Source organism: Elephas maximus, chromosome 23 (genome assembly GCF_024166365.1).
Source record: "Elephas maximus indicus isolate mEleMax1 chromosome 23, mEleMax1 primary haplotype, whole genome shotgun sequence".
Taxonomy (NCBI): Eukaryota; Metazoa; Chordata; class Mammalia; order Proboscidea; family Elephantidae; genus Elephas; species Elephas maximus.
Window position 1 is genome coordinate 57,707,877 of NC_064841.1, and position 7,150 is coordinate 57,715,026.

The 7,150-nt window shown below is 35.6% G+C and overlaps 1 non-coding gene across 1 annotated transcript; it reads right to left on the reverse strand.

The window, feature by feature from the left end:
* Positions 1–2,491: 2,491 nt before the first annotated feature.
* On the reverse strand, positions 2,492–2,622 carry LOC126066644 (U11 spliceosomal RNA). The gene has a single exon (XR_007515222.1). It is a non-coding gene; the product is annotated as a U11 spliceosomal RNA (small nuclear RNA).
* Between the last annotated feature and the right edge of the window lie 4,528 nt (positions 2,623–7,150).

Here is a 7,150-nt window from a genome sequence, read left to right on the forward strand (position 1 = left end):
GTCTTATATACTTTGAACATGTTGTCAGGAGGGATCAGTCCCTGGAGAAGGACATCATCATGCTTGGTAAAGTAGAGGGTCAGTGGAAAAGAGGAAGACCCTCAACAAGATGGATTGATGCAGTGGCTGCAACAATAGGCTCAAGCATAACAAGGATTGTGAGGTTGGCACAGGATGGGGTAGTGTTTCGTTCCATGGCACATAGGGTCGCTGTGAGTTGGAACTGACTCGATGGCACCTCACAACACAACAACATCAAGTGATCAAGGTTCACTGAATGAATGAATGGAAAAAGGGTATCTGGTGAATACAGGATCTGTTTATCACATATGCTCATCTAACTAGAGCTGGTTTCCATGACGATCATAGAAAGAATAGTTGTTTCATCTCCTCACCATTAAAACTTGCGTATTCACTGCTAATAGGTGACTTTCAATTCCTTTTCTTGTTTGTTTCAACACAAAATACAATCAAACAATGAAGTTGTTAAAAAAAATACTATAAAGGCAGAAAGAACTGACATCAGAGCTTGGGAGAAAAAGCACCAACTGGATACCCGCACTAATAATCAAAATGTTTATGAATGAACGTATATAATACAAAGATAGGTATATAGTCATGTGTTGCTTAAGGTGCAGGATAGGTTCTGTGAAATAGGACATTATGTGATTTGGATGTTATGTGAACATGCATAAATCACGAGCAATAGCATTCACTGATTTTCCACATTTGTGTTGTTTAATAACCTTTCATTTCACTTCGAAATTGATACTCCTCTTTTGCTTCTTGCTGTAGCTATCACTAGTGCTGGTTTTGCTGCATTTTGCAGCCATGATGCACTTCCTGGTAATATTTTTGAAAGAAAATTAAACAGAGAAATAATGCTACAACACTCAGGAGATACATGATACACAAGGTTGGCTGCTGTTACCAAAGAGTCGAAGCATACACTGTTATACAGTAAACTTTTTATGTGTAAGTAAGGAAAGTTCACGTTAAAATAGTGATAGAAAGTACAGTATAGTACACACATAAGCCAGTAACATAAGCATTTATTATGACTATGAAGACGTATGTATTATAGGTTATATATGTATTGTAACATTATATACCTGGCTGCTTAAATGCTTTGTGTACAAGAGCTTTGAGATACACGCATTGTATGCAGGAAGTTGTTATGTTCCCTACATGTGGGTACATACGCTATGTCTCATTCTCTGAGATTTCTGAACTCTATTATAGCCTTATGGGACCACGGACGTGTGTGTGGTTGAATGTTGCCCAAATGGATGTTACATGGTGCATGACTGTATAGACACAACTGGGCAAAATACCATAGCTTCAAATTCTGAAAGAAAGAACAAGAAGCTCCAGATTACTCATGTTACCATTCTACATTCTGTATTCCAAGAATGTGAAGCAGACAAGACAGTCTGCTTTGCCTAGTATGTTCAAATTCTTTGCCTTGTGATGGGAAGGTTCCTTTGTACTCTATTTTTCCAAAGACATATAAAACAATTACTTTAAGAAAGCTCAGCCATATATTCTTAATACCAGGATGTATTTAGTATATGTGTATAGCCAGATTTTTAAAAAATTCTTTGTATCTATTACCTATGTTAATCACAGTTTCTTGTTTATCTCCTGTCAAGACCCATATTCTTATATTTGCTTTCAGTAAAGTTGCTATGGTTTCTGGAACACGTGCTTGAAGGCGATCCTCAATGGCTGTGGCTCCAAGCAGCATAAATTCCTAGATATTTTTTGAAAAAGATATTTTTTTTACTACTAATTAAAGTTAGAGTTCTTTTAAAGATGAATAATAAGAGCAAATTTTGACAGAAGATTTGCAGTCTGATTATTTATTCTGCAATTTCCATATATACATTCACACAAGTGCACGCACACACATACACACACACACTTTATTTTCTAATCTTTTCCACTGGTGTATTTATTTATCCCTATTTCACTACATAATGAGGCAGTATAGAATTAAGATTAAGAGCATAGGCTCTGAGATTAATGCCCTAACTCTGCAACTTATTATATGGGTAGACATAGACAAATTACTTCAAATTCCTCAATATCCTCATCTCTAAAGTGAGGAAGTGGAAAAATATGATTACTCATAGGATTATTGTGAGAGTTAACATATTTAACTGATTAATGTTATACATTATAAATTTATACTATAAAAAAATATAGTCAATAAATATTACCTATTACTTCAATTATTATAACTTTATTATAAGTCTTGTATCTGGTTAAGTAAGACTCCTTTTTCATTCTTCTTCAAAATTATCTTGATAATTCTTAGCTTTCTCCTACTTTTATATGACTATTAGGACAAACTTGTCAAGTTCTGTGAAAATCCTGCTGGAAATTTGATGCATTTCTACTTTGCATACTCAGATTACTTGAGGAGAATTGCCACTTTTATAAAATACTGAGTTGTTCTATGTAATGTATATCCATTAATTATTTTTTCCTGGGGGGAGACCAACGAAACCAGCTGCCCTGGAAACAAAACTTACGCTCCCAAAATCTCTTGATGTTGCTTCTGCACATAGAGCAGGAGAGGTGCCTTACGTGTGCCACTTCATGTCAGAAGCCCTTTTTTACCCATCAATTTTTATCATGAAATATTTCATTCATTTTTTATCCTTATAATTTCCTCTATAAAGTTATCATACATTGCATGGTTTATTTTATTCATTTTGTTCCTAGAGTTAATTATTTTCCTATCACCAGAGGGATTCAACCAGAGGCCTGATGGTAGATTAAGAGGTTTGTGTAAAGCATTAAGGAGCCCTCGTGGGGTAATGGCTAAGTGCTCAGCTGTCAACTGAAAGGTCAGTGTTTCAAACCCACCAGCCACTCCATGGGAGAAAAGACCTGGCAATCTGCTCTTATAAAGATTACAGCCTAGGAAACCCTATGAGACAGTTCTACTCTGTCATGTGGGGTTGCTGTGAGTTGGAATTGATTCAATGGCAGGCAACAACGGCATGTAAAGCATAAAGAGGTAGGCTAGATGATGTATGATAATATCGTTTTCCAGAAGTTTGGTAAAATCTAAAAGTTTCAGAATGCCCACTCTTACGACTTCCATTCAGCATTGTAGAGGAGGTTCTAATCAGGAAAGTTAAGCAAGAGAAAGAAATACAAGGGCATCCCGATTCCAACCAGAATTAGAAAGAAGCAAAACCATCTCTATTCATAGATGACACGATCTTCACCAATATTAGAAAATTTTTGCCTTAAAAGACACTACCAAGAAAAAGACACCAATGAAATGGATGAAAATATTTGCAAATAGTATATCTGATAAAGAACTTGGACTTAGAACATATAAAAAACACTAAAATAAAAAAAAACTTGGTAATATAAAGACATATAACCCAGCTTTTAAATAAGCAAAGGATCTGAATAGGGATTTTTCAAAAGAACATATACAAATAACCAATAAGCATGTGAAAAGATGCCTGACATCATTAATCATCAGGGAAATACAAATCCCAAATCCAAACCACAAATGAGATACCGCTTCTACCCATTAGGACGTCAAGAATCAAAAAGTCAGGTGATAACAAGTGTTGGCAAGAATGTCAAGAAATCACAATCCACATACATTGCTGGTGGTAATGTGAAATAGTGCAGCCACTTTGAAGAGCACTCTGGCAGTTCCTAAAATGGTTTAACATACCTATAACTCAGTAATAACACTCTTAGATATATACCCAAGATAAAAGCCTACATCCATACAAAAATGTGTATACAGAAGTTTATAGCAACATTGTCCATAATAGTCAAAAGGTACAAACAACGCAAATGTTTATCAACTCATGAATGGATAAATAAAATGTGGCACAATGGAATATTATTCAACTACAAAAAGGAATGAAATACTGATACACGCTACAACATGAATAAACCTTGAAAACGCTATACTAAATGAAAAAATGCAGTCACAAAAGACCACATATTATGATTCCATTTATATGAAATGTACAGAAGACATTTATAGACACAGAAAGGAAATTAGTAGTTTTTTTTTTTTTTTTTTTAGGGCTTCGGTGGATGGAAAGATGGGGAAGGTGATAGCTAAAGGGTACAAGACCTCATTTTCAGATAAGAAAATGTTCTAAAATTTATTGCTGTGATGGTTGTACAATTCTGTGAATACACTAAAAACTAATTATACACTTTAAATAGATAAATTACGTAGTAGGTTAATTTTATCTCTATAAAGCTGTTAAATATATATATGATATATACCCACATTATTTTTAGTCCACAAAAAGGGATGATAACATAAGTTCTGTTTGGTAATTTGCTTTTGATTTAAATTAATAATATATTGTGGATACCATAGAAGATGTTTTGGGTGAGAAAAAGAGAAAGCAGGAATAAAAACTGGGCTACAAGGTGAAAAAAAAATATTTAAGAGATCCACTTCCAGGATGGTGCATGAGTAGTTCTGTGGACACATTCCCAGCAAAACACCCATAGCTGTTGAAAATTATTTTTAAAATATGATAACATTTAAAGTCATGGGAAATGTTCCCAAAGGCACACAGCATGAAGAAATATTTATTTAAGAAAATCTACTAAATCTTGGTAAGAACAGTAAGAGTCCATGGCACTTGAGTCACAATACAGTCCCTTTTTTCCTTACTTCCAGGTCAGTTTAACAAAAGCTCCAATCCAGGCAGGTGCAGCCAAGAAGATGGGGCTTCTTCCCACACCCTCAGTCGAGGGATGCTTCATGCAAGGGGCAAGCCATTAGCATTTCTCATTCATATAAGTTCCATGTAACAGACGTAAAATTTCAGGCAAATGCAGTGAAGTGGCTGGGGACTCCCGTCTTTTACTTAGTCCCCACTTACAGGAAGGAGGCACTACCTCAATCACAGGAGGCTAAGAATACTGGGGTCCTGACTGCCCTTACCCTGGTTCACTCACACACTAACAGAGGCCCTGCTCACAAAGCCAGGTGCCACTCCAAGATAAACAGGCCACTGTATCCAACCCCAAGCTCTAAAGTATTGGCTCAGAAATTTTTCTCAGAGGTAAAATTAAGCCAGATAAACCAACAGAGAGTTCCCACAAGGTAACTGACTTTATCTGAAATAGAGTGTGGGGAAGGAAGTTCAAGCCAAAGGACACTGTTGAAAACAATGGAGTTTGGTTTTTGGTAAGCAACTAAGAGGAGCTGATAGCTCCATGAGAGAACAAACTAAAACATAGGCCAGCTTATTTACTAGAGAGAACTAGGAAAAGAGATGGCTAAGAAGAACCTTCCTGGTGTCAGGACAAGCCTAAAAACCGGCCTCAACAGTCACCCCTACGAAGAGGCCCAAATTTAATTGGATCAGACAGTGGGGCAATTTTTATCTGAGGAAACTGTCAAAAAATGATATATTAATCAGTCAGCAATTCACTAATTGAGCCTAAGAGTTGGGTGTTACATGAGAAGAGACAGCTTAATAAGGAGATCAGAGAAAGAGACAGTCAAAGAAAACCCTGCCATTTGTCATACCAGGATGACTGTGTGTTTGACTAAGGTTGAACTCTCTGAGTAGTGGCAAAAAGTCTTCATACTATGAGGGAGAGATATTTTGCTAAAATAGACCACCAAAGTCACTAAACAAATAAACAAGCAAACAACAAACCTCTGAGTGGAGGAGGGGATTAATATCCAGAGTTGCTACAATATGTAATAATCTGAAATGTCCAATTTTCAACAGCAAAAAAATGAGACATGCAAAAAAACAGGAAAGTATGACCAATTAGCAGAAAAAAAAAAAAAAAAGGCATAAAACAAACAAAAAACTGCCTGTGAGAAGGGCCAGATGTCAGACTTAACAAAGACCTCAAAGCAGCCATTGTAATATCTCGGATACTGAAGAACCTGTGCTAAAAGAAGTAAAGGAAGTTATGCCAAGGTAAAGATAAAGAAATTATTTTTTAAAAAAAGCCAAATGGAAATACTGGAGTAGAAAAGTCCAACAACTGAGATTAAAAAAAAAAAAATGGTAGAGATGCCCAATAGTAGATTTTAATTTGCAAAAGAAAGGATCAGCAGCCTTGAAGATAGATTGACAGAATTTATGCAAGGACATAATGCAGAGAGAAAAATAGTAAAGAAAAACAAGCACAGCCTCAGAGAAGTGTGGGACACCACTAATTACACCAATGTATATGTAATAGAAATATAAAAAGGAGAGGGGACAGAGAGAAGAAGAAAAAAAAAATTCAAAAAAAAAAAAAGGCTGATCTTCCAAATTTGCTTTACAGACAACAATCTACACATCCAAGGAGGTCAACAAACTCCAGGTAGGAGCAACACAAAGAGCCATGCCCAGACACACCATAATAAAATGCTGAAAGACAAAGAGAAAACACAAAACCTTGAGAAGAGAAAAATAATTGTCACATATAAGGGAACTCCAATATGAATAAGCTCTAACTTTTCATCAGAAACAATGGAGGCCAGAAGGCAAAGGGATGACATACTTCACTTCTGAAAGAACAAAGCAATCAGACAAAATCCTTATATCCAGAAAAACTTGAGGGAGAGCGATTTCACTCTTTCATAAACATAGGCAAAATAGAGGGATTCCAAGATAAACAAAAACTGAAAGAATTTTTTGCTAGCAGACCCACCATACCAGAAATACTAAAGGAAATTCTTCAAGCTGATAGCAAATGACCCCAGGTGGTAATTCAAATCCATACCCAAAACAGAGAACACCAGTAAAGATGTCCCAAAACCCACTGCCATCCAGTTGATTCCGACATATTTCTTCTCCTAACTGATTTAAAATGCACTTGACTAAAACAGTACATAATGTATAATTATATTATCGAGCCTGTAACATATAGTGAAAAACCAAACCAAACTTGTTTTTATTTCTTAGAAGTTTTATTCTTGTACTGCTTTGAGGTCTTTGCTAAATGTGAACTTTTCAGTCCTCATTTAAAACTTAAAAAATGTTATTTATATTGCTGTCAATATATTGCTAATAAGTCCCTGAAATTAAGAATAATGAGCTAATTGGTATCATTGAAACAAACATAGTTCTTGAAATGAGAAAGCTAGTTGCCATGGAATCAATTCTGACTCATGGTGACCCCATGTGTT